At 44.5% G+C, this 22,782-nt stretch overlaps 1 long non-coding RNA gene across 1 annotated transcript; it reads left to right on the top strand.

Moving 5' to 3' along the window:
- The first annotated feature begins 5,127 nt into the window (after positions 1–5,127).
- On the top strand, positions 5,128–8,106 carry LOC123334076. Its single transcript, XR_006551836.1, has 2 exons — positions 5,128–7,151; positions 7,956–8,106. It is a non-coding gene; the product is annotated as an uncharacterized LOC123334076 (long non-coding RNA).
- Positions 8,107–22,782: the final 14,676 nt, after the last annotated feature.

Genomic DNA, 22,782 nt, shown 5'->3' on the forward strand with positions numbered 1-22,782 from the left:
TAAATAGTAGTCCTCCTTGGTGGCTCAAATAGTAAAGAATCTGCCTGCAATGCAGGAGACTCAGGTTCAATCCCTGGGTCAGGAAGATCCCCTGGAGGAGGGCATGGCAACCCACTCCAGTTTTCTTGCCTGGAGAATTCCATGGGCAGAGAAGCCTTGTGGGCCGCTGTCTATGCAGTCACAGAGTCAGACACAACTGAGCGACTACTTTTCAAAGCCATCCTTGTGGAGTGGTGAGAGCAGTCCCATTAAGCTTAAAGGGTGTAGACTCATTTATCAAACTGTCTTTGGGGTTCTGAGGTTTGGAGCATTTAGGGAGCACCAAGGAGGTTCAGTCGGAGAAGGAAATGGCAACCCACTCCAGTGTTCTTGCCTGGAGAATTCCAGGGACGGGGGAGCCTGGTGGGCTGCCGTCTCTGGGGTCGCACAGAGTCAGACATGACTGAAGCGACTTAGCAGTAGCAGCAAGGAAGTTCAGTGCTGGCCAGCCTTGGTTTTGTGGACAGTTGTGACATCAGATGAGACCATCACTGAAAAGTATAGACTTCAGCTGCCAAAGGTGATCTGCTACAAACAACTGGGATGCCTAGTTGGGGCAAGTTGGTGACACTTAGCAGGAGCGGCCTCCCAGCATCTGGCTCCTATCAGTCCACCCATTCTGTTTTATCAGCGGTGGTCTAGAACTGCACAGACTCCAGCATGTCTAAGAGAACAGAAAATCTGTCTCCAGAGCATTCACACCTAAACACTTTGGAGGGCTGGGTAATGATTATAATCAAAACATTTTAAAATCTTCATTTAAATCTTCAAGTTAATTCATGTAGATTGAAATCTGCCAGGGGAGTATTCTACATACACATTTTGTATGGCTTGCAATTTGAAAGATTCACAGACTTGCTGGAATGCTGTCTCCCCACCCTCACCCCTCCCCCTCCCCCCACCCCAGTACACACAGTAGAGGTTGGCAGAACACTCGGAGAGCTTGTGCTAACCTTGATCAAGTTACTGGATCTATCTGGGGCTCTGTTTTCTGATCTGGAAAACGAAGTGATTTCTGAGGTCCTGCTAGACTTAAATGACTATCACTGCCATTCATTTACCTTGAATAAAATACAAGAGGTCTCCCAATATTGTAAATGTTTTAGCTAACCTACATTAGAAAACAATGAGAAAAAACTCTATATCGTCTCTTAACTTGGCATTCTAATTACTCAGTCCCTTGAAGGGCCCCCCAGAAAAAGCATCTAAAATATACCAGCTTACCCATACCTTTTACAGCCAAGCCCTTCTTCCTTGTCCTGATTCAGGAACTCCACCATTGGACAAATGTTCCTCATCCTGCCAGGGATGATTGAATGGACTTTATGTCTGCTCTTTCAACACCTTCATGACTTTTTAAAAACTAGTCACTTTTTAAAAACTAATAAACAGTAAAAAAGCGGAGGGGAACCTAATCAATTTTGTTTTTAAACTACAAGCCATATAACTTTGTGTATAATTCAAAGGAATTTTTTTTCCTGGCAAAATTAAAGGACAAATGTTCATTCATTCAATCTACATAATAAAATGGTCAAGGTGTATATTTAGTGATTATATAAATCTCCACGTGTGTGTGTGTGTGTGCTCATCATGTCCAACTCTTTCTGACCCTTTGGACTGTAGCCCACCAGGCTCCTCTGTGCATGTGATTTTCCTGGCAAGAATACAGGAGTGGGTTGCCATTTCCTCCTCCAGGGGATATTCCCAACCCAAGGATCAAATCCAAGTCTCCTGCAGCTCCTGCAATGCAGGAGGATTCTTTACCTGCTGAGCCATCAGGGATAGCTTCTATTAATACATATATGTGTGTGTGTGTGTATATATATATATATTGCTAGAACCCTAAACTTGAAAAAAAAATGTCTGCCAAATGGCTAATGGTACCAGTCCCCTCATTAATACAATAGATACTGCCTCTTACATTGAGGATATGGGACATCAGCAGAGTTAGCTGGCTAATGATGTCAACTATGTATCTAATGCTAGGATTACTAATGAATCAAAACCCATACTTTTCACCTTCCTTCTGCCCCTGACTATTTTGATCTTGGGTTACACATTGGCTGAGGTGTGGCAATGAAAGCCAGATCACCTTGATGCTGGTCACAAGCTGTGCCATTACGCAGCTCTGTGACCTGGGACAAGCTTTTACCCTTTCTGGATCTAGGTTTCCTCGTCTCTAAAGTAGAGGGACTGGGGCTTGGGCCATCTCTAAGGTACCTTCTGGCACTAACAGTCAAGGATTCAGCTATCTTCCAGCTTGGAGAGGTTATCTGCTGCCAGCTACTGTTGGTTCTGGGAACTTTTGTTCACATGAGACTGACTCTCAGATCCTATCAGCTTGAAAAGTCCTTGGCCCTTGCACTTCATACAGCTCTTCCAGGAATCAAGACTGAAGCTTTTGCTCAGACTTGGGTTCAAAGCCTCAGAGTTAATTAGAACCTCCTCACGTTTTGAGAGTAATACAAGAACTATATCCCTTCCCAGGACTGGTAGGTCATATTCCCTGCCTGTTTGTTCTGTCATCCGATGTTTGCTTATCTTCTTTTGGGTGAAGATTCCATTTTCTTTCTTTCTTTTTTTGCCTTTTTCAGATTCCAGCCAATTGAGCTTGTGGACCGCTATGAAAACCTTCCCTGTGGGCATTTCTCATCTCCATCCTCTTTTTGAAGAAGTTTCCAGGAAGGACTGTGATATAATTTCATGGAATAGAGCTAGACAGGATTGTATTTATCCAGGAGTGGCCTCCACAGGCTCCTGGTGATACAAACTGAGAGATGGCAATGGCTTTGGCAGACCTTCCTCATCCCTGATTAGCGGTAGGAGTACATGGTCTCCTCCTGTATCCTTTCCCCTTGTCTGCAGTGGGTATGAGACACCTATCAAAAGAAGCCTGGTTGAAAAGCCACTAGAAAGTTATACATCTTGTGCAATACTCTACTACTCATCATAGAAAACCTTTATAAAGCACTTAAATGGGATATTCTTTCTGAACTTGGAAAAGATTTGTTTTCAACTTCTCCCACAAGCTTTTTTCTCTTCTTATGCTTATCCTTCCTTCCTTTTCTCTTTTCACATCCTAATTGAAAGCTAGAAGATGATTTTTGGATTGTCTTGGGTTTTCTGTGAATTTTTTTTGCTGCTAAAATAACTGAATGAGGTCATCACCAGTTTGGAAGGATACCCAGAAGCCACTATAATTATTCGTTACAAGCTGGCAGGTAAATAGAGAAGAGGTCTTTTGGAGACTGTGCAACAAAGCCTTGCAAGAGAAGGCCTATGTGGCGAGAAGGAATGCATTCAACCCAGGCAAGAAGCACAGAAGTATTCTGGTAAAACAGGGTCTGCCACAGGGCACAGCTTTGCCTCCCCTTCTTCTGCTGGACCCAGTGCAGGCAGCATGTGGTGCTTGGGAAAGGCCTTTCTGGAAGGGCAAACCACAAGAATGCAGTCCTGCATGTTGCCTCCTGAACCAATCAGGGCAGCGATGACTGGCCCTACATGAAAGTGCTGATTGGTCCTGACGAATAACAACTCATATCTGGGAATAGATACTGCTGTCATTGGCAGGCTAGGGGTGGGGGTGAGGTTGGGGACAGATTTGCCAGTTTGGGATTTCAAGTTCATACGTGGCCAACACAGGTTGGACAGTGTGTCCAGCCTTGCCCTGTTGGTACTTTGTTCCTGCCCTGTATATACAATTCCTTTGCCAAACTGGTATTTTGTCCTGAGTCTTAGGGCACAAGAGAGCAAACAAACAGATGGAATACATTAACTCCATCTCTTTTCTTAGGCCCTTTGCCGATACTAGTTAAAGCTGCTCTGCTCTTTACTTGGAAGTAGTTTTGACTCCACTTTCAAAGTAACATTTGCAAAGGGAATGCAGACCAGTGCTTTGTCATGATTTCTCATGTACAGGGAATTTGAGATTTGAGTTCCTGGCTGAGTGAATGAGGGCTCCAAAAGCTTGTCTTACTGAGCTGTGGCTGTAAAGATGCTGATCAGAAAGGAAGGCTGCTGCTCCTCCTTCCCCTCTGCTCATGCCCACGTAAGCCCTCTCAACACCAGGCTGCTGGTTTTCATCACGAGCTGCATCTGGTGGTGAATTTCGGCTATCTGGGGACTCTTTCAGGCATTTACCATGCCATTTAGAGAAAGGCCAGTGTTGTGAGGCTGAGACTGAGACTAGCAGGGATGGTCTCATTAGCAGCAGCAAGGGCCTTAATTTATTCAAAGATTTGTTAAATATCAGCTGAAAGTCACTGACACTGATGGATCTCAAATGAGCTCTTCATAAGAGGATATGCAGTAGAATTCTTTTTGTAAAAATTACATAAACTGGCAAACCTGATCTATTCTGTTTAGATGTCAGGAGAGTGACTACCCTTGAGGAGGGGATGGGCCATGCGTGGACCTCTCTGGAACCAGAGAGACTTGGAGGGACTGATAATGTTATGTTTCTCGATCAGAGTGCTAGTTATATGGATGTGTTCAGTTTGTGAACACTTATTCAGCTGGACTCTTATAGTCTATGCACTTTCCTTTATGTATATTATATTTCAGTTTAAAAAAGTTACTGAGAGGCCATTCTATGTACAGAGACATGGAATGATCTCCAAGTTAAATGGGAAATGCAAGAGACAGAACAGTATGTAGAATATGCAATGACTGGTATAAAAAATAGATGTGGGCATATAATTGTATATGCATCTCTGGGTCCTGAGAAGAATGATTGCCCCAGGGGTGCCTGGAGACAGAGGTGAGAGAAGAACTTGCTTTTTATTCTGTGTCCTTCTGTACCTTTTGAATTTCATATCATGTGCTCAAATATTTTATTCAATAAAATTATTCATTAAAATATTAGCTAAAGAAGACCTTATGCAAAGTGAAATAAGCCACAGAAGGACAAATACTGTGTGAGTCCACTTAGATGAGGTACCTTGTTGTTGCTTAGTTGCTAAGGTGTGACTGACTCCAGGGACTGTAGCCTCCTGGGCTCCTCTGTCCATGAAATTTCCCAGGCAAGAATACTGGGGTGGGTTACCATTTCCTTCTCGAGGGGCTCTTCCTGATCCAGGAATCAAACTGGCATCTCCTGCTAGGCAGGTGGATTCTTTACCACTGAGCCACCTGGGAAGCCCTAGAGGTACCTGGAGTATTCAAATTCATGGAGACAGAAAATATAATGGTATTTGCCAGGGGCTGGAAGGAAGAGGGGATGGAGAGTTTTTGTTTAATAAGTGGGTGCGGAGTTTCAGCTTAGGAAGATGACAAACGTTCCTGAGATGGATGGTGGTGGTTGCACAACAATGTGAATGCACCTAATGCCACCGAACTGTACACTTAAAAATGATTCAAATGGCCAATTTTGTTATGTATATTTTGCCACAATAAAAATATATATTTGCTAAGGCTAAAGTCGTTATAAGATTAAGGGAAATGTATATGTGCTAGTTCTGTCATTTGCAAGCTGTGTCACCAGAGGAAGTCAGTTAACCTCCCTGTGTCTCCATTTCTTTGTTTCCTCATCTGTAACGTGGGATAGTATTAGTACCTATCTTATGGGATTGTTGTAAGAATTAAATGACAGAGTACCTGAAAGTTTAGAATAGGCCTTGGAACAAATATGCTCAAGAAATGTTACTTATTATCATTTTTGCAGACCCCTAGCTATAATACCACCACATTTATATTTTGTGAAAAGAATCTATACACTTGTATGAGAGTGTATGTGTGTGTGTGTTAGTGCACACGTGTGCATGCAACTAATATACTTACTCATGCATCCATCATATATTTATCAAATACCTTCTTTTCATCAGACATTGTGCTACAGGTTGGGCAGAGAGTGGTGAGCCTGGATTGTTGGGGTAGAGAATGGTGGTAACAATGAGGCTCCTGTTTAAACAGAGATGTTTCAGGCTGCCTCTCTGAGCCGGTGACAGTCCTAAGTAGATCGTGAGTCCTGAAGGGGCTAGCCACAAAAACTAGAAGAGCTTTCCTGACAAAAGAAGCATAATGCTGCAAGATCCCAAGTTTGAAGGCTCTTTGTACATGGGTTAAGAGGAAGAGTAGTGTGAGAGGTGGCTGGAATGTACATAGAAAATTCTAGAAAGATAGGGAAGGAACTGTTCTGAGTGGTTTCTGCTAGGGAGTGGGACTCAGGGAGGTGTGGGGAGGAGGGTATGTAGCAGAGAAAAGTAATTCCACTTTTTACCTCATTCCCTTCCACATAGTTTGAATTACTTGACATAGCATGTATCTAATCAATAGGGGGGAAAGCTGGTTAGTAAAAAATTGAGGAATTTTCATGATTAATAGTAAGGCATCTAATAACCTTTCCTTCTTTCAAGAATCACCTCATCTCAACTCTCCTCTCAGTTACTTTCCATGCATCAAGAGAGTAATGTCATTGGCCTAAAGTGGCCTTCTCCTCCTATAGTATTCAGCCATCTCTTTTTGAGCCGCTAATAACTTTTTTCAATTCCTTCAGTGAAACCCTTTAATCATCTCTGCTTCTGGGACTATGTTTACTTTTTTTTTTAAGGACCTTTCAAATTCATGTAGGATTCTTACTTTGTTGTCACTGCAATGGCAGATGCACCCAGAGGCAGGTGCTCAATGTTTTGGCCACTTGAAGCAGGAGGGGAGGGGGGATGAGGACAGAGGGGCTGAGGGAGCAGGAAGAAATAAAGCAGTGGGCCTGCCAAATGAATTCCAGAGGCTCTCTGGGGCTGCATGCGTCCCTTTCTGTACCTCTGCCAGGGTGCTCAGCACCTTGTCTAAGTTGGGCAGGACTGAGAGTTTCTCTGTAGACTGAGCATTCAGAAAGGCAGAAAGCTTTGCCTTAGCCAAACAGAATTCCAGCAGTGCTAAGACCGCTTAGACTCAAACCTGTGAGTCAAGATAACTGACGATGTGTTCTACGATGGATCTCAAAACAGCCCGAGGCGGTGGTGTGGACAGGAGTTTTGATCTGGAAGTCTCCTGGCATCCTCCATCCTCTAAAGTGAGCCGGAGCCAGAAAGGAGGAAAACAGAGCATCTGATCCATTCTCGGCCGGCCTGTCTTGCTGATAATGTCGTTGGCTACATGGCAACAGGAGAAATAAGGTGACTAATACCAATTTGGAAACCTGCACTGGCCTCTTTGTCTGCTCATCCCAAGTCCTAAATGTCTCTTCTGTGTCCCTTTTGTTTCTTCTCTGGATGTTTTGATACCTATTTCCCATCCAGAAGAAGTACTTTAGTTACAACTTTGTCTTTGGCATCTGGTCAGAGGCGGACACTTGAGTTTCTTCTCTTGGCACTGCCCATCCCCCCGTGTGCTACTTCCCAAGTCCTCCTCGGCCAGACAGCTCCAGACACCGCAGGGGGAGGTTCTCCTTTCAGGTGTAACCCATGCAGTCCTATTCCAGGAAGACTCCCTCTCTCCCCATCACTCTGTGTTTAGAAAACTCACTCTTTGCCTGTTGTAGCCACACACTTCAGGAAACAAACTCACTCAGAAGGACAATGCAGTTAGTGGAGTGCAGTTTATTACACGGGCGGGCCCAAGGCAGAGTCTCCTCTTAGCCAAGGACCCTGACCAGCATTTGTGAAATCTTTTATACCCCATGTGTACGTGTCTGAACCCACCACCCCAAATTCCTTGAGACTTACATAAACCAATGAAAATACAATCCCAATAACCCCATCATTCACGTGTTAGGTGCTCATGTGCCCAAACAGTCAAACAATTAGCCAATAATCAATAAACCCGAGGTTACACTCCAATAGATACAGAAAAATTTATGGCCTGTCTGGAGGAAGGGGTGATTAGTATATGTTTTCTCTTAGGCGGTGAGTAACCTAGATACGATCTTCAAGGTTCCCCTGTCTGGAGGAGGTCTTATCCTTCTGTTGTTGTTTTCATAGGTACTAAACACAGAATTCAGAGTCCATTGGAAAGGTGGCCGAGCTTGATCAGCATGAACAGGCCTAATATGGAGTCCAGGCCCTATGAATTCCTTCTTCATGCCAACTATGAGTAATGATATTAGTAATAAACTAGTATTTATTGAGTGTTTATTATGTATCAGGCAGTATTCTGAGTGTTTTACATGAATTAACTCATTTCATCTTTATCATGCCTCTCTACAGTACAGGTGTGCATGCTAAGTCGCTCCAGTCGTGTCCAACTCTTTGAGACCCTATGGACCGTAGCCTTCCAGGCTCCTGTGTCTACAGAATTCTCCAGGCAAGAATACTGGAGTGGGTTGCCATGCCCTCCTCCAGGGGATCTTTTCAACCCAGCGATTGAACCCACATCTCTTGCATTGCAGGTGGTCTCTTTACTAACTGAGCCACCAGGGAAGCCTGACTCTCTGCAGTAGGTGTAAAGAGGCTGTTGAGGAAACTGAGGCTGGAGAGGCTGGCTTCCACAGCTTTCCTTTCTACTGGGGTCTCTGCTGCGAGCCAGCCAGCAGTTCTCTGTACACATTGACAGCCCCTGCCAAAGGGGCCTGGCTCTTGGTGAATAATCCTCTCCTTGATCTCCTTCACTCCTCATCTACTTTCACATCCTGAGCAAAAAAATGTGTCCCTGGATTCCTCCTGCCAGCTCCATCTGTGAGGCATGTGAGCCGATGTTTGAATAAGAATGACTAAAGGGGAAAGCGGTTTTATGAACTTCAGACTGTGAACTCAAGGAAGAGAGTGAGTCAGGCCTCCACATTCTTGAAATACTTTCAGGAGGCTCAGTGACTTCAGACAATAAGAACCTGAGGCCGAGCTCTCCGGACCTCCTTGGGAGGCCTCCCACGAGGAAGAATGCGAGGGCGGCCCCTGGGCACCTTGTTCCCGTACACCGTGCTGTGTGGGGTTGAAGGCCACGGCCAGGCAGAGTAGCCCCTGACTCCCAAGGGCTGCTGTGCTTCTGCCCAGGCTATATCCTCAGCCTAGAATGCCTTCCCCTAATTCCTTGTCCGCTTGTCTTACGGGGCTCAGAGGCTGTGTCTCCTCCTTGGGCTGCTCCAGTCAGAAGCAGAGGCTCTGTGCCCTGCCTCCACAGGGCTTTGTGCCTGCTTCTCTCATCCCCAAACTCCATGCTCCTAGAGAAACGTGCTGGCTTACACCTTACACAATACACTCTTTATACCTATTGAAGTTGACAAGAGCTCCTGGGTGGAGGGAAAGTCCTGTCCTGGGAGGTGGGAGATGTGGGTTCTGGTCCCATTTCTGGCCTTGGCTATGCTGCGTAACCTCCCATTCCTGGGGAATTAAAATGATTTGTTTTATATGCATTACCATATGTAAAATGGATAGCTAATGGGAAGTTGCTATACAACACAGGGAGCTCAGCCTGGTGCTCTGTGACAGCCTAGAGGTGTAGGAGGAAGGTTCAAGAGGGAGGGGACATATGTATACTCTTAGGGCTGATTCACATTATTGTATGATAGAAATCAACACAACATTGGAAAACAATTATCCTCCAATTAAAAATAAATTTAAAAAGAAAAAGGAAAAAAGAAAAGGTTCATGAGGAAATTTTAAAGGGTGGTGGATATTTTTATTATCTTGATTGTGGTGATGGTTTCATGGGTGTATGTACATTTCTAATATGTATAGCTTCCTATATTTCAATCATACCTAATAAAGCTATTTAATAAATACTGCAAAAAAAAAAAATTTGTTTTGATCTTCCTCTCCCACAGATGTGACCTCCCAAAGGTCAGGGACATAGACTCCCAGACACCAAGGAGTAGCACACTTGCATTAAAATAAGTCGAAATAATCATGGATGAATCTTTCTCCTAGTCTCGTACCTCCATTACCCCTTTCCTTGCCCACTTTAGTCCCAGAGGCCGACTGGTGCCTCCATACACAAAAGGAGAGGATCATCCACCAAATCAAAAAAAGATGATTTTTCGTGCATGTATTGCAGGGCCAGAGTGAATCAGAGGCTGCATACGGCTGAGTTCTGGCACCACAAGGGTGAATGGTGAAGAATGACTCTCATTCCAGATGAACATCACATTACTGCAGAAATCCTTCCCAGATCCTTGAGCAAGGAAGGAATGAAAGGATGTACTCAGGGCCCACCTTGTAGACGGAAAAGCTGAGAGCAGAATCACAGACAAGAGAATTCTCCAACAACTGCAATCACTTTCCAAAATGAGTAGTAAGTGAAGGATGGAACGAGGACATAAGACTAACTAGGCTGTGAGTTATTGGTCTGAAGGCCAAAATTTAGTGCTCCAGTCCCTAGACTCTCTGGGAAAAGTGCTTTCCATGGTCCACCCAATATACTGGTTAAAGCTATTGAAATCAGCAACAGCACCCAGTGCCAAGGAAACAACCCTGCCCTGGAAGTAGGAGGGACTTCCCTGGTGGCTCACATTGTAAAGAATCTGCCTGCAATACAGAAGACCCAGATTCAATCCCTGGGTCAGGAAGACTGCCTGGAGGAGGGCATGACAACCCACTCCAGTATTCTTGCCTGGAGAATCCCATGGACAGAGGAGCTTGACAGGCTATGGTCCACAAGGTCACTAAGAGTCGGACATGACTGAAGTGACTTAACATTCACAGAAGTAGGAGATGTAGCTTGTATCCCCATCTCTGGCACTGATGAAGTCAGGGACTTGGCCATGTCACGTAACCCCCCATGTCACCTCACCTGTGATGTGAAGAGATTGGGCTGGTGAAGAGGTTGGCTGACGGTCTATGGCTCCTGCCCATGTCTCCTGCTCTCCCATGTCACATACACAAGCATTTCTCCAGTGAGCAATCTGGCATTTGCCCCAGCCTCTACTTTTACAGGTAACAGGGCTGTCACCCAGTAGCCCCACCCTCCACGACAGAAAGGAGGGAGTGTGGGTAAGTACAGATACATTTTGGCACATGTTCAGCCAGGCAAATTGGATTTTTATTAGTTAAATGAGTTTAAAATTTAAAAATGAGGTTGTAGGTTGCACAGGGGAGGCCCCCTTCCCCTATCCATTCTCGCCTCCATTCTTGCCCATTTGCCCATCCCCACCACCCACCCCTGCCCACTGGGGGCCTCTCTGGCATTCTAGCCACCTGTGGAAGCTGCCTAAGGACACTTAGTTCTGCCATCCTAGTCAGAGCAGCCCAAGTTCACCTTGCTGCACCTGCCAGATGCCTTCTGCATTCTCCCAGGTAGTTAATGATCTTCCCCCCATGGGCAGAAGAGCTCTTTAATAATTTACCAGAGTAGATAAAGAAAAAAGCATAGTTCTCTACTTGGAGGCCAATTAGGCTGGGAATTCAGACAGTAGGGATGGAGTTAAGATTGACTTCAAGTTCAGACTGAGCTTTTTTGTATAGGAATCCTGCCTTATAGCTATGTTTATAAAGTCTTAGAACCTTCATCCAGATATTTAAACATCCCAGCTCTACTGTATGATCAGCACTTTAGGGCTCCTTCACTGCTTAGAGGAATTAGCTATGTAAAACAAAAGAAACCAAAATATCCCAGGACAAAATGAGATTGAAACATTTAAAGGACTCCAGAGAAAGAAAAGTTACTTTGCATCATCTGACTTCTTGAGTTCCTTATTAGAATTGAAAAACAACTGTATATTTCTTTGAGTCAAAAGCACTGATTCCAAGAGAGAGCAGTGTGGTTCAGTAATTAAAAACAAAAAACAAACAAACAAAAAAACATTCTTTGGATTAGAGATCTAGGTTGAAATCCTGCCTTTCAACTAACTGGGAAACTTTGAGGAATTTATTGAGATTCTCTGAATCTCACTCATCTCTAAAATGGGAGTAATTCTGTCCTTCAGATTTTTTTCATGAATTGTAAATATGTGAAGAACAACCTGGCACACAGTAGACAATAAATGATGCATTTTCCTCATCACCTCCCTCATCATCCACAAAATTTGGATTTTGAAAAAAAAATGAGAAAAAAAATACTCCCTCTCAAATGTGTGACAGTGATGTTTAATAAGGATAAACATGGTAAACTGTAACATTGATGGCCCCTAATGAACCACACCTCTTGCTATCCATGCCCTTGTGCAGTTCCCTCCCATCTTGGCTCTGTGATCATGTGACTTGTTCTGACCAATGAGGCATCAGTGAGTGTGCCATACTCAGAGGTTTAATAGGTACTTGCACAGTGGGGCTTGTCTACCTGGAACACTCCCTCTCAGAAGCCAGCTCCATGGCTGTAAAGCAGCTCAGGCTAGACTATAGATGATGAGAAGCCACAAGAAGGGAAACCCTGGGGGCTGAGGGGTCACCTCAGACACCCAGTTCACAGCCAGGCTCCTAATTGAATGAGGAATTACAGGAGTAACCACCCAGCTAAACCCAGTCAACCAACAAAATTGTGACAAATGGTAAGTCATTGTTGTTTTAAGTGGCCAAATTTTGGAAGGGTTTTTTTTACACAAATGTCAAGTCCTAAATTTACATTAAGAAAGGTCAACAGTACAAGGAGAATTGGCAGATGATCCTTACAGAATGTCACAAGAATTAGACCACAGGATTCCAGTTAACCATAAGCATTGACATACTGCTAAAAAACTAAATGCAAGCTCAGCCTGTTTTCATGAAACAATAGACCATACAGTTATTAAGTGCCTGCTGGTTACCAGGCTTTGTGTCAGGGTCTGGAGATACAAGCAATTTAAGACCCAATTCTCCTGTACCATATTTTCTCTTGGATTCTGACATTTATGCCTGTACTAGCACTGGGGGCTGCGAAGACAAGAGAATAAGTGCTCATAGTTTAGTAGGGAAGGTAGGTATGTAAATAGAAGAAAACTTTAGGTCCCTTAAGGAAGCAGATAGACTTGCTGGAGTTAGCACTCAGGGAAGATCTAGTGGACCACCAATCTCAGGCTCCCAAGATCTAACCCACCAGTATCCCATTTTTTACAGTGACCTTGACAAACTCAAGTATACCTGAAAGCAAGTAATCAGGAAATGAAGGCCTGAAGATCAGATCACGTGAGGAATCATTGTAGCCACCTTAAATTCTTCTCCATGGATAAGAGAAACAGGAAGGAAAAGACAGGCTGGCAGTGTAAGTAGGGATGAAGGATGGAGCACAGACTTATTTAACACTTACATATGGAAGAGGATTAAATTCATTCTGAAAAGTGCCAGGAGGAGAAACATAAAGAGGAACTAAAAGTTACAGGGAAATGAGTTTCAAATTAATATTCAGAAGAATGTCTAACACGTCTGGAGGATGAACTGCAGGATTTGGAGTGGGCACCATAGAGATTAGGGAGAACGGCCTGGGTCGCCTCCTGCCGAGCAGGTGGGGAGGGGCTTCTGATAGTAGGTGGAGCCAGGAGCTTCTAAGTCTCTCCTAAGTGTTCCGCCCTAGGATTCACCCCCGAAGTTCTGTCATTCTCATCCCGACTGGCTAGCATTCTGAAGTAGACCAGCCGACATCGGCCTGCCAGTAGTGAGTGAGAGGACTGTCCACAGATGGTGCAGAGCCCAGAGATTAAGGGAATGAGAAGTCAAGGCTCAAAGACCCATAGCCGCTGCCTGAATGTCTCTCACCACTCTTAAGTGGTCGTGAGAACTTGCGTTTTCCGGGAATTATTTATTATGCCCTGGAGGCAGACTCAGAGGAGCAGGTCAGGCAAATATGAGTGTGCAGATTTCGCAAGTGTGGACAGTTCAGGAAGGACGAGGGAAGAGGACTACACAAGCGAGAGGAAGTCATCTGGCATTCCTGATTAGGAATTCAGCTCTGTTCCAGCACCACTGTCAGGGCACCTAACTGGCTCTCTCCTGCTCCCCTCCCCCTCCAGCCTGTGAAACTATAGGGGAGAAGACCTTTCCAGGGGTGGGGGCACCATTTCCGGTCCGTGGGTCTGGCCGCACCCATGGTACCAGGACGAGAGAGAGGACTACAGAGTCGCAGGTTCGTGGGAAACAGCACATCTGGGAGGTCGTTTCGGGTTCCCTGGGGACCTTGCAATTACGGGCCGGGTCCAGGGCCATTTTCTCCTCCCTCACCGGCTCTGGGTGAGAATAAAGGAAGGGGCTGCAGGGAACCCTCTGAACCTATCTTTCCCCGGGGCTTCTCGGGCTCCTGCACACCTGTGCCTTTTCACAAGCTGTTCTCATAGCCCTGGTTTCCCTTTCTCGTTTCTTCTTCTCTATCAAGACCCAACTTCCAGGTTCTACCCCGTGTAAGAAACCTTCCACAACTCTTTCAGGCCGAGGCAGCCTGGAATCATCCAGCAAAGCTCACTGTAACTAGTTCTACCAGAGACGGTCTTGTTCGCCTCTTTCTTCCTCAGAGGAGGCGGGCACAGAACCTGGAGCATCTCAGATGCTCAGTTCAAGCGGGTGAAACGTGCGGAGTGCTCCCTTCTCCACCGGCTGGCGTGGCGCATGCTCACTGATGCTCTTTCGACGCAGGGCACATACCTGCATTATCGCTGTGGCCCATCTGGCTCAAGTTGGAATGCAGCTCTGGTCAGAGAGAACTTAATTCTAAAGTAAATGAACAAAGGAAACTGTGATTTCCATCTGTTCCCTCCACAACAGGGAAGCCCTGGCATCTGGGGGAGGGGATTGGTCTAATGGGGGCCTGAGCAGACTAGGAACCCTCAAGGGAGAGAGGCCAGTCATGGCAAAAACACTTTAGGCCACTGACCCAGCACAAAGACTCTGCTGTGGGGAAACTCAATATAAGGGTGTGCCTTGCTTGTCGGGAACTCGATACACAAAAATCCAAAGTCATAAAATAGATAAATCTGGGGTGGCTATTGACTTTACAAGAGGACTCGCCAGCAATTCCTCTAAATAGCCAACTCCCACAGTCTACTTTACCTCCGATTTTATTTTCAAGAGTTTGATATTACACACCGGTTTCCAGGCGAAACATAAATAGGTCCCTGGAGAGCCTGGTGTTGCAGTGTGTCTGGCCAGAAGCTTGTTGACCGGGCCTTAAGGTGAGCAGGCCTGAAGCTGCCCTAAGTGCTGGAGTAGGTGTGTTTCAGGAGACCTCTCCAAGCTCTCTGAGCTGGCACTTTCCAAAGGCAGGTGTGACAGGAAAAACCAGGCTCAATCTAGACCGTCTGGCTCTGCCTGAGTAGGCTGCTTGATTGCTCAGGTGAACATGGGATTTGTATCAGCTATTCATTCATTCAGAAGTGTTTGCTACTGACTTTCTGTGGGTGACACTGTGCTAGGCACAGCAAAGCAGAGGAGATTGTAAGGCGCATCCCTATTCTCTAGGAACTCACAGTCTAGTGGGAAAGAAGCCCTGGATTTCACTGATTCTTAAAAGTATGTTTTCACTCTTTAAGAGAGCTGAAATCACAGTGCATCTTACTGCAGGTGGTGTGGACAGTTTAATTGGCTGAGTTTTTCTCAGCGGTATGTAAAAGGCTGATGTTACCTTCAGTCGTCAGTGTCTTAGGTGAAATAGGGCAGATGTAAGTGCTAGGTGACAGTTTAATGCCACAGAACTCCCAGTGAGAGTTGATGTTGGAAGGATAAAATTGGGCCCCTGTGTGAATATACCTTATGGATTTCCTGTTGCAGAGAATGTGTGTCACAAGTTCAAAATAATATCCCTTGTCCACAGTTATCCAGGAACACTAGGCTGGAGTGGCCTTGCCCTTCCTCCATTCTGGGAGTGAGAAATGGTAGTGGCCATGCCTTGATTGATTGCCTTCTGTGGGGGTCCTGAAAAAACCAAAGGAGCCGAGCAGCAGGAGCAGGTCTGGGAGGCAGTCCTTTAGGAATGAGGAAATTGGTGTTTGATCTCTGACTTCTAGATGGCAAGTCCTCTGCCAGCTGGATTGTGCCTGGCCAATAACAAACAAGAATATAAACAACAACTGTGTGTGTGTGGTATGTGTGCACATATAAACATATGTGTGCAGATAGACAGAAATATATGTACAGATATATGTCAAATGAATGAATTTCTGTTATGGAGGCCAAATTTTTATTACAAAAAAAAGTTCAATGTGACTGCTAGTCTTGACTTCTTGGCTCAAATTCAGAATTTCTTACAGTCTGTCTAATGTTACAGGGGATTTCTTCCCTATCTTTTTTTGGCTTCACCATTCCTCACCCAAAAAAACAGTAACTCCTGTTGTGGGTACTGAACCATTGCCCTGTTCTATTTATTTAAATGGCTGTGTTCCCATCTCATGCCAAGAGATCTGGTCTGTAACTTCTGAAAGGGTCAAGAGAATGTACAGCTTCTAGGCAGATGACAGTGAGAGTGATGGTGTAGGTTAAATACATTCTTTTTTTTTTAATTTTATTTTATTTTTAAACTTTACAATATTGTATTGGTTTTGCCAAATATCGAAATGAATCCGCCACAGCTATACATGTGTTCCCCATCCTGAACCCTCATCCCTCTTCCCTCCCCATACCATCCCTCTGGGAGAGCATATGCAGATAGCTGGAATAGGTCTAGACCAAGCATATCAACATAATCAGTTCAGTTCAGTCGCTCAGTCGTGTCCGACTCTTTGCAACCCCATGAATCACAGCATGCCAGGCCTCCCTGTCCATCATCAACTCCCGGAGTTCACCCAAACTCATGTGCATCGAGTCGGTTGTGCCATCCAGCCATCTCATCCTCTGTCGTCCCCTTCTCCTCCTGCCCCCAATCCCTCCCAGCATCAGAGTCTTTTCCAATGAGTCAACTCTTTGCATGAGGTGGCCAAAGTACTGGAGTTTCAGCTTTAGCATCATTCCTTCCAAAGAAATCCCAGGGCTGATCTCCTTCAGAATGGACTAGTTGGATCTCCTTGCAGTCCAAGGGACTCTCAAGAGTCTTCTCCAACACCACAGTTCAAAAGCATCAATTCTTTGGCGCTCAGCCTTCTTCACAGTCCAACTCTCACATCCATACGTGACCACAGGAAAAACCATAGCCTTGACAAGACGGACCTTTGTTGGCAAAGTGATGTCTCTGCTTTTGTATATGCTATCTAGGTTGGTCATAACTTTCCTTCCAAGGAGTAAGCGTCTTTTAATTTCATGGCTGCAATCACCATCTGCACTGATTTTGGAGCCCAAAAAAAGAAAGTCTGACACTGTTTCCACTGTTTCCCCATCTATTTCCCATGAAGTGATGGGACCAGATGCCATGATCTTCATTTTCTGAATGTTGAGCTTTAAGCCAACTTTTTCACTCTCCACTTTCACTTTCATCAAGAGGCTTTTGAGTTCCTCTTCACTTTCTGCCATAAGGATGGTGTCATCTGAATATCTGAGGTTATTGATATTTCTCCCAGCAATCTTGATTCCAGCTTGTGTTTCTTCCACTCCAGCATTTCTCATGATGTACTCTGCATATAAGTTAAATAAGCAGGGTGACAATATACAGCCTTGACATACTCCTTTTCCTATTTGGAACCAGTCTGTTGTTCCATGTCCAGTTCTAACTGTTGCTTCCTGACCTGCATACAGATTTCTCAAGAGGCATAATAGCACAGTCTAAACCCTCTAACTTGGTTATCATTGATGTAGCCCAGAAAGTCTATGAGGGACTTTCTAGTTCTTGCGCATACAGAACATGAAGACACTTGACTTTCGTTATACCTTTTCTTGACATTCACTTTGACTGTGAGTGCAATTATGAGAGTTCTGGAAGAATAGATGAGGTTTCAGAAGCCGGCATGGAGTTGCCCCTGTGGCCTTTTGTTTATATGTCACACACTGTAGGCTTTAAGATCCTGGATGAGAAAGCTGTGTGCAGCTAGCAGGAAGCATCACTTGAGGAGGAAGTGGAAGGCATTAATGGACTGGCCTCCTGTGAGATTCTGACTCTGGCACAAAAACAAGAGGGTGGCAGTGACCAAGTCATCCAGGCCACTTCTCTCTGGGCTTTTTGCCTTCGCACCTGGGTCCAAGTAGTCGCAAGGGCCTCATCGGGTGACCTACCAGTGGGTCAGGCCTAGACTGGAGCCTGTCAGTCTGGGATCGACCTGTCATATTGAGGCTGTCATGTGGGAGAAGCAGATTGATTTTCAGCCTGTATCTGGTGGTGCCAATGCTACTTCGCTACTGCACCCTCTGCAGGATGGCAGCTCTTCTTACTGTGGTGCTGGGGAATTTCCAAAGGTAATTCCCATAGAAGGGTCCGGCCTGTCCCCGTCACCAGGTCAGGTCTTCTGTAGGTCCTTGCTGAAGGCTGCTTTTCTTCTTATCCATTGTAAAAACCAAGATGCAAAATACTTTGCTGGCTTTGATAGAATTCCCAGGCTTTAAATACTTCTCCCCCCTGCCCCCCACCAGTTTTGGAAGTAATTCCAAGTAGCAAACTCCTGTTCATGCTTCAAGATCCAGTTCAGATGTTTTGTCCTCTGTGCGGTTTCCTCTGACTATCCTTTGTACTCTCACAGTCCTAGGTTCTCCAATGCTGTTCCTATGCACCAGAATTATTTGTATACCTTGCTACCTCTGCTAGATACAACATGCTTGTGGCCAGGGACAATGTCTCACTATTTCATCTGTTACCCATGTCTTGATATGTGGCCTGTCAAGTACTACATACTCAGTAAATGTTCGGTAAATGAATGGACTTATTATATTTCTGTCAAATATTTGTTTGTTGGTTCATTCACTCATTTTTAGGAGTACTTTCTTCTCCTTTGGATATGGTTACCTTTGTGTTATTTATAAAATCAATAGGCCTCAAAAAGGGCCAAGTGTAAAATCATCAGTTGGATGATCTCGGGCTTCACTGATGGCTCTGTGGTAAAGAATCTTCCTCCAGTGCAGGAAATGTGGTTTTGATCCCTGGGTTGGAAAGATCCCCAGGAGGAGGGCATGGCATCCACTCCAGTATTCTTGCCTGGAAAATCCCATGGACAGAGGAGCCTGGTGGGCTACAGTCCATGGTGTTGCAAAAGAGTCAATTACAACTTAGTGGCTAAACAACAACAACAAGGATGATCTTAGCTATAACAGTTGGCTTAATAAAAAATAGCTTGAACAATAGGAGATTTCTTATCACACTAAACAAGAGGTATGGATGTCAGAGGGGCTGAAGGTCGGGTGACTCGACAGCTCAGTGATCTCTTTAGAGACCCAGGGGCCTCCTACGTTCTGTTCTGCTGTCTTCCGTGTGTCAGTGACACTTCTCCCTGAGCTCGAGAGGTGATTTCCAGCAAAGAAGAAAAGCTCTCCTCTTCTAGTTTCTTTTTATTATCAGAGAAATCTTTTCTCAGAAGATCCCCCATCACCCTCCCCCAGGATATATTTTCTGGAATATCATTGATCAGGATTAAATCATAGCCCATCATGGATAAGGAAATGAGACCATTGTGGTGGCTGAAGCCAGTCCTGATGCAATCCTTGGGGTTAGGGAGAGACAGGGGACTCCTTCCCTGAACGTATGGAAGGCTGAACACCTGAACAAAACTGGGGCTGTGCTAGCAAGGAGTCAAGGATATGAAGGGTGGCTGTGAGGTGCATATCTAACAGTGTCCCCACGCCAAGTACTTGAACAAACTGTGGCACATCAATAAAAGAGTGAAAGTCTATGAACCCACTAGAGTGGCTGAAGGAGAACTACATGCAACAACATGAAATGATTTTCAAGATATAAGAACTGTAAAGCTCTGTGTATAGTCTAATCTTTTTGTTCATAATAATAATAATAATAATGAATACCAGGTTAGGCACATCCCAAACCTATAAGTCCATGTAGTATGCACATAAAAGAGGCTGGATGTGGGGACCTGTGTTTCGAAGGGGAGGGTTTCCTTAGAGACCTTCATTTTTGACATTCTGTATTTCTTATAATATTGAATTTGTATGAGTATGCCTTCTTTTGTTAAGGGGGAAAAAAAGCTAAATATTAAAAAGAGCACTTTAAAAGGCCAAGTATCATTTTGAATGCAAGAAGTCAATTAAAGACATGGGCTCCTTTCCAAGAGTAAACTAATTTGGAACGTGGGCGGGACTGCTCCGAAAGTTTTGCTCATGAGCCCAGAATTTAAACTCTTTCCATGAATGAGCAACTTTTTTTTTCAAGTTAGCCAATCTCCTTCACAGAAGATACACATTTTTACAGTGTTGAATCATTCTCTATTTGCTAGAGAAGGGCATCATCCTTGCTCTGGGATGCTGAGGATGCTGACTCGCCTATAGGAAATCCATTAGCGGAAGTCGTCCCAGGAGCCAAGTTGATACCAAGAGCCAGGCAAACGTCCCTGTAACCCAAGTGCTTTCCTGCACCCCAAATGACTCTGTCAGGGATAAGCTCAGAGAATAAATCCTGGGGTCTGCCTTCCGCTCTGCTACTAACTGTAACTACTCAGTTCAATCTCTCTGAAGTTCATTGAACACCTCTGAAAAATGAGTAATATTTATGTGACAGCACTTGAAGGGAACATTTTTGAGTCATTAAAACAATTTCTAGAACAAACCTCCTGGCTACCTGGAATGACTCTCCTGGGAAGGCTCTTTGGTTACTATAAAAATAGATGGTTAAATTCAGCAGAGGTTCAGGATGCAGTGTATATCTTTGATCAACTTATCTGGTGTCAGTTGAAAAATGTGACATGATATTGTAAATGGAATAGGTACAACTTCTCCACAAAAATACACAATCTGAAATGGTAGAAGGAAGATAGGAAATGGGGGCTTATTTATAGCCCCACAGATTTGAAATGAATGAAGTGGTCTCTATTTTATCCTGGGCTTATAATGCAGAGTTTCCACGCCTAAAATCTTTTTTTGAAGCACTTTCATAGTAAAAGTGGTGCTCTGGTTGTGCCTTTTTTAGAAAGATCCTGGATTTTTAGAGATCATCTCTGCCTGCCCTTCAGTTCCACCAACCGCAGGAATACACATGTATCTCTTCTCCATCCATCTCTGGTGAATGCAGCATACCTACTCTAAGAGGGGAGGCTGCAGCTCAGCTCCCACCCTGTGCAAACTAACTTGTAGAAACTGTGGCCCACTGTTACCAGATCTATGAATTTTTCAAAAGAAGTCAGAAATATGGAAATATGAAAAAATTCTCAATTTTCAAATATTGGCAGCAAATCCCAGTTTTTATAAACGCTCTGCAGGCTGAACAAAACATATTTATTGTCCAATCCTATTTAAGTCACCAGCCTAGGACCTCTAGGCTTCCCAAGTGTCACTAGTGGTAAAGAACCCACCTGCCAATTGCAGGAGACACGGGTTCAATCCCTGGGTTGAGAAGATCCCCTGGAGGAGAGCATGGCAACCCACTGCAATACTCTTGCTTGAAGAATCCCACGGACAGAGGAGCCTGGCAGGCTACAATACATAGGGTCACAAAGAGTCGGACACAACTGAAGCGACTTAGCACACGTGTGCTTAGGACCTCTGCTATGAGGCAAGGCAGGACAAACTTGCTTTCTCTTCTTCATGAAGATCTGGAGGTTTGGGAAGCTCTCAAACTCCTTTCAATCTATTCTTAGTTGGCACTCATTCCTTGACAAAACTATTTAAAGAATTTAAAATCTGATGGGAATAGTTATATAGCCACTCACGATGTGGTGGTGTTGCTACCATGGATTTGCCTGACGAGGCAATGGAGGGAGCACTTGTTTTCTTTCTGGTAGTGTGTCCAAGTAAGGGACTGTGTTTTACCACATTTATGAAGGTTTGGAGAAGAATTTTCTCCAGAGCTTTTATGAGAATCCTACATCCATTTCAGCTGTGGTGGATCCTGCTGGCTCGATATGGAACTTGGGGTTAGTGTTCTAGAAATCTTCTTTTTTTTTTTTTTTTTTTATTTTTTAAAATTTTAATTGGATAGAAATCTTCTTGAGGTGCCCCATACCTTTGGTCAATGAAAAGTCAATGCTGGCGCCCCTCCCCCATACATACCCAAGCACAGTGTCCGGCCTAGAGGAATCGTAGGCATATCTGGCAACAATTTTGCTTTTTCTGACTGCTAAAATGCATTCCATTTTAGAGAGAAGACATTAGTTTCTTCTTCCCAAAAGGTTTTACGACACAAGTACGGTGATGGTTAATTTTATATGTTAACTTGGCTAGACTATGATGCTGGTTTGTTGGGTCAACAAAAGTCTAGATGTTACCCTGATGGTATTTTTTTAGATACAATTAACATTTAAAACAGTCAGCTTTGCTGTAGACTACTTTAGACTGGGTCTAGGTGGGGAGGGAAGGTCAATGAAAATGTAGCTTTGATGCTGAGACCTGCATGACAGGAAGAAGTTCAGATCAGGGAGCAGGGCGTTTGGGGCAGAGAAACACAGCTAGTGCAAAGGTCCTGAGGAGGAACTTACATGGCTTATTTCAGAAAGGAAGGGGCAAGTGGAGCACCATAAACTCCACTTACAGTGAGTAAATGAAAGAAGTAGGCAGGTTACCAGGAGCTGTGTGCCAAGTAAGGAGTTGAATCTTATTCCAAGAGCAATGGGACCTGTTTCTGGCTTACACTTTTAAAGAATTACTCCAGCTCGTCTAAGGAAAATGGATCACCAATGGTCAAGATTGGAAACCAGTGATGTTGCAGTTAACTATTGCCATGTAACAAACAACACTCAAAACTTAGGGCCTTAAATAATCATATTGGTTTGTTCATTATTTTATTGGTCAAGAATTCTGGGAAGGATTCAACAGGCAGCTCATCTCTGATTTATGAGACATCAGCTTTTGAGGCAGTTGGGGCTGGAGGGTCCATTTCCAAGATGGTGTCTTCATACACATGTGGTACCCAAGGGCTCCCTGATCCTCCTCTCTCTCCACATGGCATCTCATCCTCTCAAGCCTA

Source organism: Bubalus bubalis, chromosome 6 (assembly GCF_019923935.1).
Source record: "Bubalus bubalis isolate 160015118507 breed Murrah chromosome 6, NDDB_SH_1, whole genome shotgun sequence".
Lineage (NCBI taxonomy): Eukaryota > Metazoa > Chordata > Mammalia > Artiodactyla > Bovidae > Bubalus > Bubalus bubalis.